The sequence below is a fragment of the Macrobrachium rosenbergii genome, chromosome 43 (assembly GCF_040412425.1).
Source record: "Macrobrachium rosenbergii isolate ZJJX-2024 chromosome 43, ASM4041242v1, whole genome shotgun sequence".
NCBI classification, from domain to species: domain Eukaryota; kingdom Metazoa; phylum Arthropoda; class Malacostraca; order Decapoda; family Palaemonidae; genus Macrobrachium; species Macrobrachium rosenbergii.
The window spans coordinates 7,299,692-7,316,323 of record NC_089783.1 but is presented as its reverse complement, the minus strand read 5'-3'; positions in this window follow the sequence as shown (position 1 = coordinate 7,316,323).

Here is a 16,632-nt window from a genome sequence, read left to right as displayed (position 1 = left end):
ATATATATATATATATATATATATATATATATATATATATATATGTATATATATATATATATATATATATATATATATATATATATATATATATATATATATATATATATATATATATATATATATATATATATATATATATATATATATACCAGATTTGCAGGCTCACCACAAGGGCAAGATATGGATCAACAAGTATCGAATATTTTCCTGTAATTGTTACACATTGTCTAATTAAATTGAATAAATGTAGTTATTCCTAAAGTAAATCGGCTCGCTTCTAGAGGGAGTAAGATGGCTCGTGTTGATCTATGGACTTGGACCTACTAACCGAGACGTAACATGGATCGAATATTTTTCTGTCTTTAACAAGGATAATTATGAATGGGTGAAAATAGAGACACAAATATGATTATTGTTCTTTTTACGTTCTTGTTGTTTGAAAGATGTCTACTTCTTTTCTAGTATTCAACTGAAGAAGACCACAATATAATAATTCTCTTCTAATATCAAATAAACATAACTATCTAAAAAAACCATACTTTAAAGTATGGAAAAAAGCATTTAGAATCCAACAGTGGGTAAAATTCATTTCAGTTCCGAATTCCAATAAAATCTATGAAAAAATAATAATAGTACAATGCATAGGCTTTCAACTTGTTAATTTGCTTTTATCACCAGACATACGATTCCAGTTCTTTGCAATAGCCAGTGTAATTGCATTTCTGTTGAATCTTTTTCTCTGCCCGTTGTATTTTTTTCCTTGTATCTGTCAAAGTTCAGAGTTTCTGTTAATTTTAAACCTGCACATACATGATAAATCACTCAAAGGAATCAGCATTCTCTTCTAATATCAAATAAAAGACACAAAATACTTTAAAGTATGGAAAAAACATTTAGAACAACACACACACAATAAAACTATGAAAAAATATATATATATATCAATATATATATATATATATATATATATATATATATATATATATATATATATATATATATTTTTTTCCTTATGTGTGTGTTTGTGTGTGATGTGTGTGTGTGTGTGTGTGTGTGTGTGTATTGTTACGACTCAAGAATCGTTGCAGGTTCTTTCAATCTCTTAAAAGATAAGGATTCAACACCAGCAATTGAAGTGTGGGAAATGAACATAAAAAACTCTCTCAACACCACAACAAGTCTATTCACAACCTTATTTACAAACAAATCGAAATGTTGCTTCACCCCAGCTTTCTTTCAATTTGACACAAAACAAAATAAATCAAAGCAGTTATAGATAGGGGGAACAGGTTGCAAGGTAGAGCAATTATAATACTTAAACAGTGAGTTGGTGAGTTATCCTTCGTGGCTGGGGCTTCAGCTGAAGAGATGATGCTGGCACTGTGGCTTTGGGCTTGAAGACGTCACAGAAGGGCAGTTGGGAACTCAGCAGAAGATAATGCTGACATGGTGGCTTTGGGCTCGAAGACATCACAAAAGGGTCAGAACTTCTTTTACAATCAAGAAATGCTAGCTGCTTATCCTCATCTTCAAACAGGAAGGACCTTCTGACTTCTCTTCGTCACTGGTGTGTAGGGCCCACTACCTCACCTCGTCTAGGGCATGAAGTGTTTAGAGACTTCTCATTACAAACTGGAAGTGCTGGCTGCTTCTCCTCTTCGTCTCAGGCATTAGGGGCTTAACGACTTCTCCTCATCACACGCTGGACAAGATTTTAGGGTGATAGGTGTTAAAGTAGTCTGAATGGGAGACTCCCACCAGAACTTTGCTTTGTCCGACCTCTGATTCTACTTATGGCCCTCTTTCTCTATCTGTCTATCTGTTCTGGGCAGTCTCTTGTGGAAGTTCATATGTCATTGTATGGGTGGAGTTAATGACTACAGGCAATTTCCATTCCCATATAAGGAGTTTTTTTATTTTCTGCATATTCATTAGCTCCTCCAAAACCGCCCATTTCATTCATGTCATAGAAGCTTCTAGAACAAATTTTCTGATGCAATCTTGAGCCAGTATTATGCCATTTTACAAAAGCATGGCATGAGAGACCACGTGGCGTCGTTTCCACAGAAAAAATCTGGTCTCTTCATCAAGTCGCTAATTTGCCACAAAGTGTTGATAACATGAAGTGACAGGCGTTGAAGCCTTCTATTGAACACAGGATTCAGTCATGTCTTGGAAAAGAGATATTTCTTTAACATATTTCTTCATCATTATTTCATCTACCCATGGCACATTCCCCCAAAAGAAAAAAAGAAAATCTACCTATTTCAATTTTTAAAGATAGCAAAAGAGACAAAAATATTTTAAACTAATCCTCTGAACTGAGGAATAACTCTTTGCATTTCACTTCCAATTAGCTTTAGCAAAACTAAGATAAGGAGCAAAACGGATAAAAAACTCACGAGACAAAACAAAACACTCACTTCACACATCACTCGCCACATCACACTAGCGCTACAGCCCAAAAAACAAGAATGAAGAGAGAAAAGAAAAAACAAATGCTTCTTTCATTCTGAAAAATCTCTAGAGAGGCTATTAGCTATTACATTATTCTTTCTTCTAAACTTGTAATTCTTAAGCACATCAGAGTTTCTTTCAAAACTAATTTCTCTCTGTGACACAGTTATTCAGGCACTGAGAGTTCATTATGTTTCCTTTGTATATTGGAAAGCAGACCAAACTTAGAAAATAAGCTCAACAAACATTTAACTATAGTTTTTGCATTACTGCTTCATATGGGTATTGCTTCTGGATAACGGGTTAGTCCATCAATGAGTGTTAACAGATAGATATTCCCTCCCTTACTTCTAGGTAAAAGTCCGACCGTATCTATAACAGCAATCTCAAAAGGTTTGCCTACCGATGGAATATTACATAAAGGAGTCCTGGAGATTACTTGGTTAGGTTTACCAGCCATTTGACATTCATGACAACCTAGAACATATCTTTTCACATCACTTCTCACCTTTGCTAACTGACTTAGGACGAACATAACGACATAAAACTTGGTCTTTTACACAAAAGGTTTCCTTACAGACATTATCGAGCTCATTATCCAGCTCACATTAAAAAATTTGGGTTAGTGTCTCATTCTCTCTCTCTGTGAATTGACTAGCTCATCCTTATTCAAAATGTTAGTGCCTAGCCCATCTCAGCAACTATTATTTGAAGCCACTACATCAATTAAATCTGCATCATTATTTTCGACAGCTACATCGTCAGCTTGGCTAACACTCCCAACACTGATAGAGATCTTCTCAGTCACACTCATGCCAAGATCAATTGTGCTGCCTCTACCACACTCGTTCAAATCCATGAACTCGCGCTCATTCGAATCTACAAACAAGCTATGACCGTAGTCTATATCTGTACCTAAACCTGACCTAGCTACTACCATTTTAGGCACTGGAACCTCACTCAAAATAGGATTCACACACTTGGATGTAGCTAAATTATTACCGACAGTAATGTCAGCGCCATCAACAGGCAAATTGTCTACTAAAGCTAGTTTTACTTCTGCTGAAACTCTCTGGCTTTTTAAACTGACTTCCAACAAGGGACAAACAACATAAGTGTTTGGAAGCCCACCTAACGTAACTTGTTTTTCATACTAATTACCACCCTTGTTGGCACACTATCTCTCCCAATGAGGGAGATAGCCGCTCTGGTATCCTGAAGCAAAATTATTTCTCTTGAATCCCGCCTTCAAGAGAAGAAACTACACCTTCGGACAGAAACTCTCCATAAAATTTCCTAGTTTCTTTCATAACGTCATTAATATTTGACGAAAGATTATTAGTAGTTTTTTAAGACTTCCCTTCTACACAAGTCCTTGTTGATGTCCTTCTTATTACACCAGAAACAAGTTAATTCGGAACTACCAGATGACCCTTCATTCTTACAAAACCTAGAAGTATGACCAGGTTTTCCACATGCATAACAATAGTCACTTCTACTTGTATTGCTACTACTATTACTGGAATACTCACTACGTTGTATTGTCCCTAACGAAGGTTCAATTTTCTTCTTTCTCTCACTTAAACTATGAGTTAGGCTGTACTCATCTGCCAACCTACTCGCATCTGCAAAATACTTTTCACGCCTATCTTCTATATAGAGCTTAATCTCTGGGGGATATGTTATCTTTGAAGTTTTCTAGCCAAGTTAAGTTCTGGAGGTCATCAAAATGATCAGCTTCAGCAGAGGTTAACCAATCTCAAAACATTCTTTCTAATTTCTTTCCTCACTCTGAAATACGTACAGATTTCGTCCCTTCTCAAACTTCTAAATTTCTTGCAGTACGCCTTCAGTACTAACTAAATGCATTAAGAACAGTTTCCTTCACAACATCACAATCCCCACATTCCTCCTCAGAATGCAAATACACACAGAAAGTGCCCAGCCACATAAGACTGACTGTAAATACAAAGTCCACATGTTTTTTGGACAACCTACTCCGTTCATTAACTTTTCAAAAGACATAAAGCATTTCGTTACATCCTCCTCATCAAATTCTGGCACGAATTTCAACACTACACCCGAACCTAAACTACCAACTTCTTTACCGTGCAATGATAAATTACTAAACTCATACTTAAGCTCTTTCTCTCTTTCTTCTCTTTTTCTCTTTTTTTCTTCTCTTTCTAGCTACAGTTTTTTTTAATTTCTCTTTCAACTGCTCTTTCACACACACACACACATATATACATATATATTATTACTATTATCATTATTATTATTATTATCAAACACATTTCCTTACCTTTCTCTTCCTTAAGCATTCTTTTGAATATTCTTCCTTATAAACCATTATCTTTAACAGGTACATATCCGTAAGAAAAATTCCATTTCCCTCCAATACAGGGACTTAATACCTATCAACAACGATGTTTTATTCTTTGTAATCTAACCCCAAATTAAAATCGCCTAATACAGCCACATCTTAATATTTATCAAACACATCCCCGGTAAAAATTTAGATTTTCCAAAAGCATTTTTCTGTTGTTCCCATCGAATCCTATCCAGTAAAAAAATCCCATCAGAACTTTTCCCATTACACACCTGAGTCACGTTTCCCTACATATATATATATACACACATATATATATATATATATATATATATATATATATATATATATATATATATATATATATATATATATATATATATATATATATATATGTGTGTGTGTGTGTGTGTGTGTGTGTGTGTATGTGTGTGTGTGATTTTAAACCAAGAAAAAAGTAAAAACGTGATGAATATACGAACAAAGTTACAGCCAGGTTTTTACCTTTTTCGTGATTTAAAACCAGAAACTGTGAAGGCCACGTATTCATTTGCTATCCTGTATCCTATACTGATGGCCTATGTAACTTCCCTCTCCAAGTCCTTGAGCCGTGATTACTCCTCAAGAATTCACCTCAAGTTTCTTAATCAGTGCCTAGAAGAACAAGTTCTCCCGAAATCTCTGTTGCCAGCACGTCTACGGAAATATGATGATCATCCTTTTAATGAATTTAGCCGGATAATTTTAAAGAAACGCATCAAAACAAGCAGGAGAGAAGGAAAAGTCATTTTTCAAAGAAGTTTCCAGTGCGAAAAGAATTGTCCATAGCGCTATTCCTACTCACTGGAAATATTCCTTGCTTGGTGAAATATGGTGGAACCTCAGGCAGAAAACGGAGCAGCTTCAGTCCAAATTCAACAAGAAGTTGAAAACTCTGATCAAGGAAAGTGTTGGACAAAGAATGCAAAAAAAAAAAAAATGTGTATTGGATTTATCAAGAAACAGTATTAGTGAAGGTGTTATATGCACTTTAGGTTATGGTTTTTCATTTGTAATTTCAACTAAGCCAGCTGCATTATCTACAGCGTCATCTATGAAAGCCTTTGAAAACTTCAGTAACCTTTGCCAACAACAGTATGACATAATAAAAGGCTCAGATATACAGCAGTGAAATTTCCATATAAAATGAATTTCCCGGCACGTTATAGAAATGCCTTGGCTGTGTTGAAAATGGATAAAGCCATATATATAACGAAGGCGAATAAGTCCAACACTGTAGTAATTATGGATGAAGAATTGTATACATCAAAAATGGAAGAATTGTAAAGTGACAATAAAACTTAACTAAAACTAAATGAGCTAAAACTAAATGAGAACCCCTGAGAAGAAGTAATAAAATCCTTCGTCAGTAAATTAAAAGAATCCTAAAAAACAACAAAGGTCTCATAAATCAGTTTTCAACGAATTCACCTTCCTTGCTGTATCTACTGTATATCGGCTAATAAAAACACACAAAGAAAATAACCCTGAGACCAATAATTAGTTCTGTTGGTTCCGTAAGTTATAAGCTTTAAAAATATCTAACAAAATCATTGTCAACATTGCTAGGAATTATTTCTGGTACCCATCTTATTAATGCTTTAGATTTAACTGATAAAATCACTGGTATTGCAATCAATCCAGATTCACGTTTAATAAGTTTTGATGTATATTCCATGTTCACTAAAGTGCCCATTGACTCAATATTGGAATACTTAAAGATGAAATGTATAAACTTGATTTGACATTAAAAATTAGCCAGGTCATAGAATTAATAAGATTATGCATATGTGATTGTAAATTTATTTTCAACGGGAATTTTTTAAACAAACATTTGGTATGGAAATCGGAAATCCACTTTCACCTGTTCTTTCAAATTTATATATGAAATTTTTTTAACACCTTTTGATCCCCAAGATATTCCATTTTCCTGTAACATGGTACCCTTATGATGATAATATTTTAGCCATCATATCCAAAGTTTTGGATGTAAATAACATATTGGCTCAACTAAATGATCAAGTCCCTTCTATCAAATTTTCACTCGAGTTAGAGAAAGATGACTGTTTAACTTTTTTGGACATTTATATTAAAAGGGAACCTCTTAATTGTAAACTGAGTATTTATAGGAAAAAAGACAAATAATTTAACCTATGTACACCATTATTCAAGGCATCATATACTGTAAATATCAAAATTTCATTTTCCATCAATGTTTCTTTGAGCCTTGCGAATAGTCAGTCCTGAGTTTTTACATCAGAAAAATAGGAAGAGATCTTTGCTATCCAACCTATATTATGGATATTTGTTACAATGGAGCTTTAAAGACCTTCTATGAAAAATGGGAAAGTAAAATAGAAGTATCCTCAAACAACCTTTATTTGCCACATTTTACTGGATTTGAAGCTGTAAAACCTTTCTAAAAATTGTTTGACACAAATGTATCCTTCACAGATAATGATATAAAAACATGCTATAAAAAAATAGCCCCCGAAAATATAGCAATATTGTATAGAATGTTCCTTGTATGGATTGTGATTTATTTTACTTAGGTCAGACCAGTAAAGAATTAAATACCAGATTAAAACAACACAAATATTCAGTAAGAACAGGTCAGACTTATGATGCTCTATTTACATCTAAGTGAAAAGTCCAGCAGAATAAATTTGATGCAAAGCAGTGTAATATTATGATGTACTGAAATTGTTTCCAGGAACTTGTTGGAATTCGTTATGTTTCAGCTGACCTGGCAGAAGAACCTAAATATAAGCCAAGGATTATTCTGTTTTGACCCTATAATAAAACATATGTTCCAGAAGGATTTGAAAGGCAAAACAAAGAGATTATCACTAGGTAGATATCCATCATATATATACTCCCTTGTCTCTGTATACTCTTAGTTGCTGTGACCATGTCTTGTTAATATGATGAAAGTACTTAGAATCTCATGGTTTCACTTTTCCTTCATGGCTGTAACTTTGTTCACATGCACACACACACACACACACACACACACACACACACACACACACATATATATATATATATATATATATATATATATATATATATATATATATATATATATATATATATATATATTATATAAATATATGTATATATATAAATATATACACACACACACACACACACACACACACACACACACACACACATATATATATATATATATATATATATATATATATATATATATATATATATATATATATATATATATATATTACTAAAAGGACCTCATTAAAACTGGATGGTATCTAATGGAGTATTTATTCAGAAAAAGTTACAAGCTTTGTTGGACGAACAGTCCACATTAGCAAGTATCCGTACAGTGACCAGACGCGTAGTCCAGCTGCATTTATATCTGTGTGCTGGGTACTTTGATCCTATAATCCCCTGGCTCCTCCTGTGTGACCCCCACCCCCTCGTGACCTTGGCCTTTCTCTGCCCCCTTCTTCTTCCAGGTGTCCGTTTTCCATGCGTTCTCTTGCGTTTTTCCTTTGTTTCCTTGCTACTGTGGAGTGTACGATTCTTCTAGATATGCTGTCTTCAAAGCCGTTTCCAGTGTTCCCTGCCATTGTGTTGTTGGCGCATGTTATGAAGGCGTTCTCTACCACCAGTCTGGTTGTTTTGTTGGTGTTCCTATACAGAAAACTCATATTTTCCCAACAGTGTCTGGCAACTGCTGACGTCTGATTATAATGCCTTTTGTTCTGCAGGTGTTGTGTGCTTCGCTCTTTACATGATTTGCCAGTTTCGTCATAGTACCCATCTTCACAGTCTAGACATTGCTGCCATATATACCCCCCCTCTAATCTCTTCCCCCTCTACCGACTTTTTGTTTCTAACTATTTTATTCCTAATAGTGTTTTTGTAGGTGCCTATCAATTTGAAATTATCTAGCTACCTGTTGATGGGTGTAACAGAGTTGTTGTCCGGGACTGTAATTATTTTCTTCCCTACCATAGATGGGTACTATGGCAAAACTGGCAAATCGTGCAAAGAGCGAAGCAAACAACACCTGCAGAACATAAGGCATTATAACCAGACGTCAGCAGTTGCCAAACACTGTTGGGAAAATGACCATAAAATAAACTGGGAAAATATGAGTTTTCTGTACGGGAACACCAACAAAACGGCCAGATTGGTTGTAAAGAACACCTTCATAACATGTGCCAACAACACAATGGCAGGGAACACCGGAAACGGCTTTGAAGACAGCATATCTAGAAAAATCGTACACTCCACAGTAGCAAGGAAACGAAGGAAAAACGCAAGAGAACGCACGGAAGACGGACACCTGGAAGAAGAAGGGGGCAGAGAAAGGCCAAGGTCACGAGGGGGTGGGGGTCACACAGGAGGAGCCAGTGGATTATAGGATTAAAAGTACCCAGCACACATATAAATACAGCTAGACTACGCATCCGGTCACTGTGCGGATACTCGATAATGTGAACTGCTTGTCCAAGAAAGCTTGTAACTTTTTCTGAATACATACTCCATTAGATACCATCCAGTTTGAATGAGGTCCTTTTAGTAATTCTACTAATGCACAAAGCAGTTGTGTATGTGATAAAGTTAAAATATATATATATATATATATATATATATATATATATATATATATATATATATATATATATATATATATATATATATATATATATATATATATATATATATATATATATATATATATATATATATATATATATATATATATATATATATATATATATATATATATATATATATATATATATATATATATATATAATATATATATATATATATATATATATATCCCATAATATAAAATGATACTGAAATAAATGAAAAGTACTCTAAACACAAGGATAAGAGAAACACCTTTACACAGATGCTGTTAATCAGCTCAGTGGTCTGGTTAAACTAAGATATACTTAACTTTACACAGATGGCATTAAAGAGACAAAGGAAGACGGACAAAGTAAAAGAGGACTTCAGGAATAATACAAAGTTCCTTTACAAGTAAGTAAATTAGAATATGGGTAATTGACAAATGGATCGCAGAACAAAAGATGCAAAAGCTGTCGGTCGATACAGTGCATAATATATGTGAATGTTTGTGGATGTAACTGCTGATGACGATATGACAATTATTTAGAGGTTGTGAACTAAAAATAGCAGATGTTAATGGGATTACAGTGAAATGCCTCAGTGCAGTGGTAAAAGTGGAATTGAGTAGTTTATCAGAGTGTGTAAGGTAGGTCTGGCCAAGAGAATGTTTTTGAAGGGATAAATGAGAGTAGTAATCGTTGCCTTGTATAAGGGTAATGATGATGGAGGAGTCAATGATAATTAAATTATTTACCATGCCAACGGAGGCATACTGTAGGATATAGACTGAAAAAGAAGCCAGATGATGGAGACTACGTTAGGGGAAGTACAGTGGGGATTTATAAAAAAGAAAAGTTGAATGGTTCAAGCGTTTGTTATGAAACAGTTATAGGAAAAGTTTGAAAGTGAAGGGAAAATATCCTGTGTTTTGCATATATAGGTCTAGAAAACCTGGTAGAATTCTTCGAGACGATGGGTAGAGAATTCTGAGGATGTATGATTTAGAAGATGAGTTGTTAAGAGCAGTAAAAAAAAAATACAGCGGCACAATAAAAAAAAAAAAAAAAACACACTGCAACGCTTAGTGGTTAGGTAGGCAGAAAAATGGGTCTGTGATGAGGGTGTTTTGTGCGTCTTTTGCTGTTTCATGTCTTCATGATGGAGAGCAAAAGAGCAAAGGATGTAAATTATAAGACTGGGAAGTGTGCTGTAAATGGAGCAGGGAATGTCTGATGATACGGTTGTTTGCCAATAGTAAAGATTAACTACAGATTCCTGAAAAGTTTGAGAATGTTTGCAAGAGAAAGTTGAAGGTACATGTGAACAAGAATAAGAATATGGAAACCAGTAATATAGTGCAATGAATGAAAGAAAGCAGTAGATTTTATAAGTATTAAGGGGTAAATATATCTGATGATGGCAGGATGAGACCAGAAGTTAGTCAAATACAGGGCAAGCAGCAAATTCAACAGGACGCGTGCAAAAGATTCAAAGTAGCTTTGGGATAAATATGAAAGTGAAGATTAGAGTGCGTAACTGAACTGTTATGCTAGTGAAGTGTTTATGTTTTATTACATATAAAAGAACGTCATGAAACTATAAAGACGAATGACTTTTTCGTATAAGTAACGCAACAAGAATTGAAAGACTAGGAAATCTGTAAACGCATAGAAGTGGTAAAGTGGTAAACGCAATGTGAAAGGGTCAATCAAATAATTTTGAGAAGATACTGTCATGTTGAAAAGGAAGGAAGATGGTGAATATGACAGTGAAGTCTACAATGTTGAAGTATTGTGAGGGAGGGAAAATGGAAGGATTTTGGCATTGATGGATAGGTGAGGAGGTTGAAATATTAGTAAGGAAGTGACAGCTTACGTGCAAAATAGGACCCTTCTGTGTATGTGTATGAAGCACGCAATGCTGTGTTATTTCATGCACACAGTGCTCATCTATGACTCAGCAGTTATGAACGTAACAGGGATTGCAGATTTTCGTTTTCTTAGGAACCACTGGAAATTAGGGAGAAATGACTCATGTGAATATATATACATGCATACGTACATACATACCTACATACACACATGCACACACACAAACGCACACACACACACACACACACACACACACACACACACACATATATATATATATATATATATATATATATATATATATATATATATATATATATATATATATATATATATATATATATATATATTAGTATTCTTTCTAGTCATTAAGATAAAATATAACAATGTAATCCACTGTTAAACCAAATAAACCACAAAGAAAGAAAGTAAGAAGTAAGTACAGGTCTTAATTTGTCCCAATAGTCAATAAATTTTGGGGGCAGAGACCCGAAGGTGGCGAAACTGCTGGGACATATAAAAGTCTGTATTTCATTTCTTTTTCGGTTCAATCATCTTCCTTTTCATGGGGATTGCGACTTTACACACGCACACGCCCACGCACACACACACAAACACACACACACACACACACACACACACACACACACACACATATATATATATATATATATATATATATATATATATATATATATATATATATATATATATATATATATATATATATATAAGTGATAAATATAATATATATATATATATATATATATATATATATATATATATATATAATATGACACGAAACCTATTCATATATATATATATATATATATATATATATATATAGTAGACACTACCCATTGAGCTATCAAGAGGTATAAGTCTTTGCCGAGTAGGCTGTACTGAAATTTTTACCACCGTGTCATGAGCGGGGAAATTGTCGCTTAATATCAAATTCAGCCTCGGCAATGACCCAATTCCGCCATGACAGTTCATTGGTACGTTTGGAACACGCAACCTCTTATTATGAAATTTTTCATCACACTGTGATTTATATACAATCATGAAGTCTACAAATGTCACTGTTTTTAACAAAAATCCATTAATATGTGCTATCAATATAATGTTTTTTCCATAACCTGATTTAAAAATAGTATATGCAACAAATAATAAAAATCGTAGGAATATATGCTATCGTGCGAAATTTTTTCGTAATATTAAATTATAAAATTAATACCCTAATGAGGTTAGGCCAGGACATGGTTTTTCTAGAAAAGGTTTGTTCCCATCGTTTTACACTCACCCTAAAGTTTTCTTCGTAACCTATAAAAGTTTATGCTATCAATATATATTTTCTACATAACATATATACGCTACCACTGTACATGTTTTCCGTTCAGATATGGGAGAGGTAAATAAACAAACAACTGGGAGGATAAAGTAAACAAATGCTGAACAACCAAGCCTACACGTCACGAGTCAAACGACAACTCACTGCAGTATAATCAAGCTTTGTTTTCTTATATAAATTTATATAATTATTATAATATTATGCAAAAATTGTAATCACTAATTAGAATATCACTAATATAAAGGAAAACGAATCCCTTACTTTGATATGGGCGTTCATTGAGTATTGTTGCTATCCCAGGCGAGACAATTCCTGTTTGCTTCGTCCCTCTCTTGTAACAAACTTAGAAAAGCAACATTTTTTCAGATTTCTCCCTCATAAGGATGTCTTTAATAGGAACTTTTCTTGCTTACGGCAATGAAATTGCGTGAATGCACTACACGGTAAGAAAATCCGAAAAGAAAATGTGTCACAAAGCACTTGGATATTGCTTGAACTAGAACCACACACAAATCGAGATCGTTTATTGGTAAAACCCGACGCTTTGTTTGGAACTGTTATTATAATTTTTATATAATTTCATATTTCCGTCAAAGTACGCAGTAAAAATATGTCGAGAAATATAAAATATTATATGTATGCTAGTTGGTATGGTACATCTGTGATAATGAGTTCAAAATATCGAAATACATAGATATATATTTACTTTTTTTATATTTTGTTTGGTATTTTTAGAGAACGAACAAGCTCTTATCGTAGAAAATGGGTAGTTTTAGTAGAAAACTGAAGTAAATTCACTCTCCACTATCCAGAATTGGCAAGTCATACATATATTGCTATCAAACGATAATTTGCAGCTGAATGTCGTTCGTAGGGCGATACTGCAGGGCGATATCGAGATACATAGATACATACTTACTCTGATATTATATATTTTTTTTTTTGAGAGAGCCAGTTTTTAACTTAAATAATGTGTATTTTAGTAGGAAAGCAAAGTATATTTCAGCTTCCACCTAAAAGTCATACAGAAAGTTTGCGACAATTCTCCGTTGGAGATATTCCCGAGGTTGCGTGAATTTGATATTAAGTGACATTTGTATTTTCATGATTGTATATAAATCATGGTGTGATGAAAAATGTCATAATAAGAGCTGCGTGTTCCAAACGTACCAATGAACTGTCATGGCGGAGGTGGGACATTGCCCAGGCTAAGTACAATTTCCCCGCTCACGACCGGTAAAAACAGTACAGCGTACTCGGCAAAGACTTATACCTCTCTTGATAGCTCAATGGGTAGTGTCTACCGGAGTCACTGAATAGGTTTCGTGTCAAGGGTTCGTGTCCCGACGATACCAATTCATTTATCACTTATATAAATTCCCCCTCACCGACAATTCTCCGTTGGAGATATTCCCGAGGTAACGTGAATTTGATATTAAGCGACATTTGTAGCTTCATGATTGTATATAAATCACGGTGTGATGAAAAATTTCATAATAAGAGCTGCGTGTTCCAAACGTACCAATGAACTGTCATGGCGGAGGTGGGTCATTGCCGAGGCTAAGTACAATTTCCCCGCTCACGACGGGTAAAAACAGTACAGTCTACTCGGCAAAGACTTATACCTCTCTTGATAGCTCAATGGGTAGTGTCTACTGGAGTCGCTGAATAGGTTTCGTGTCAAGGGTTCGTGTCCCGACGATACCAATTCATTTATTACTTATATAAATTCCCCTTCAGCGACAATTCTCCGTCGGAGATATTCCTGAGGTAGTGTGATTTTGATGATATTGCAACATTTGTAGCTTCATGATTATATATAAATCACGGTGTGATAAAAAATTTCATAATAAGAGCTGCGTGTTCCAAACGCCAATGAACTGTCATGGCGGAGGTGGGTCATTGCCGAGGCTAAGTACAATTTCCCGCTCACAACAGGTAAAAACAGTACAGCCTACTCAGCAAAGACTTATACCTCTCGTGATAGTTCAATGGGTAGCATCTACTGGAGTTGCTGAATAGGTTTCGTGTCAAGGGTTCGTGTCCTGACGATACCAATTCATTTATCATTTATATATATAAATATATAAAAATATATATATATATATATATATATATATATATATACTTATATATATATATAGCATATATATATATATATTTATATATATATATATATATATATATATATATATATATATATATATATATATGTGTGTGTGTGTGTGTGTGTGTGTGTGTGTGTGTGTATGTGTGTGTGAGCGTGCGTGTGTTGTATACATATTTATATGATTCTAATACTGAAAATATAAATATAAAGTCAAAGAATTAAAACTAAGATAATTTATTTTTTGATTCATGATCTTTTATTTCATTGCTGTAGGTTATTTATTATTTGCTTATATTGCTTTATATATTTATTTTGCTGTACCTGCTTGTATATGCATAACAAAAGTACATAGATGTTTATTTCTCTGAAGTGTGTTGTTGTCCACCTTTTGATATGCCTAAATGGGTTGAATATAGGTAACCAGCACGGACCCGTTGCACTTTAAGAATTATTTGAGCTTGTGAAAACTGTTTATGTACGAATATTGTATATGCTTGGAATATTTTAAGTATTTTTTGCAGTGAGTATTTGATCTTTTGATCTTGAAAAACTAACAAAGTTTCCAGTTTTATTGTGGAAAGAAATCATACCTGCAGAATACTGTCGTCTTTGTTGGAAGTTAAGACCATAAACTCTGAATAGGTTCATAACTCTAAGCAATGGAAGAGCAACAGTACAACAAAATAAGGCTTTTACTGATCACAAAAATAGAGTCTTTCAGTAAACCTGGAAACAATGACATTCAGCGCTTATAAGAGAGTGGTCGGTCTGTCCCAGAGATCCTCTTCATACCTTTTACTTTCCCTCTTTTACTTAAAAGAGCCAGTGTACTTCTTTAAATTTTTTTGAATTATTTTTCCATCAATTTCCTTGATTTTTATTCTATGATTAATTTGTTCATACTTATGTTAAAAAATTTAACACTAGTTTCACTGGATGAACACTTAAAGTGAATTTAATTGTATTAGTACCCACGTTTGGTTTTATTTATCTTTCTGACAATACATTCCCTCACAGAATTATCAGTATTACAGATATAATTTTCCGTCGTTTCATAATGAGTACAGAAAGATGACACTCTCCATCTCTGCCATTACTGTTCTACGCCATTTCTTCTGAGAGATTCTCCCTGCCTCAAAGTCCTGAATCTTCCGTTACCCATCATCATCCCAGACGACTCCGATATCGCCTCATCCTTCGAAGCACTTGAGGATTTATGAGATCCATCCTCTAGCGTTTTTTATCCTTCAGCCACCTGCTGTTCGGTATCTCTTCTCCTTTATTGCGCGTAACGAGACCCACTGATATCAAATTCCAGTCATATTGTGGTTTGGAAGAAGTATTTTTTTGGAAGATCGTATAAACGGAATAAAAAAACTTAAATGAGCGATAAAAACAAACCTTACTACAATTACACTTACTGCGTTACAACGTTAGATCTGAAACGAGGCGAAATTATATTGCAGCGGCTACATTGGAAGAAGGGGAAGTGGAGATTTACGTCTTAATCTATTTTATTTTTATACAAAAGCCAAGAGATTTTGTTTACGCATAAGTCCGTCTTTACACATATTTATATAAATATTCTTTTGGTGCGCTAGACGACAGAATATTAAAGGTATAAGCATGACGATAAATTTCTAACATACATTTTGAATTCAAAGACATTTATCTTTAAGTTAGTGATGAGCTTCCGTTAGTATTGAATGATCAACGGACTCATTTCTCCTAGCAATAGTTAGAAGAAATGATGAATATGTACGCAGAACTTATTTTAAAAAATACGATTTACAAATGCGAGAACTACAGAGGTCCGTGAGGACAATAAAGAGCCTACTGGCTTATTTAG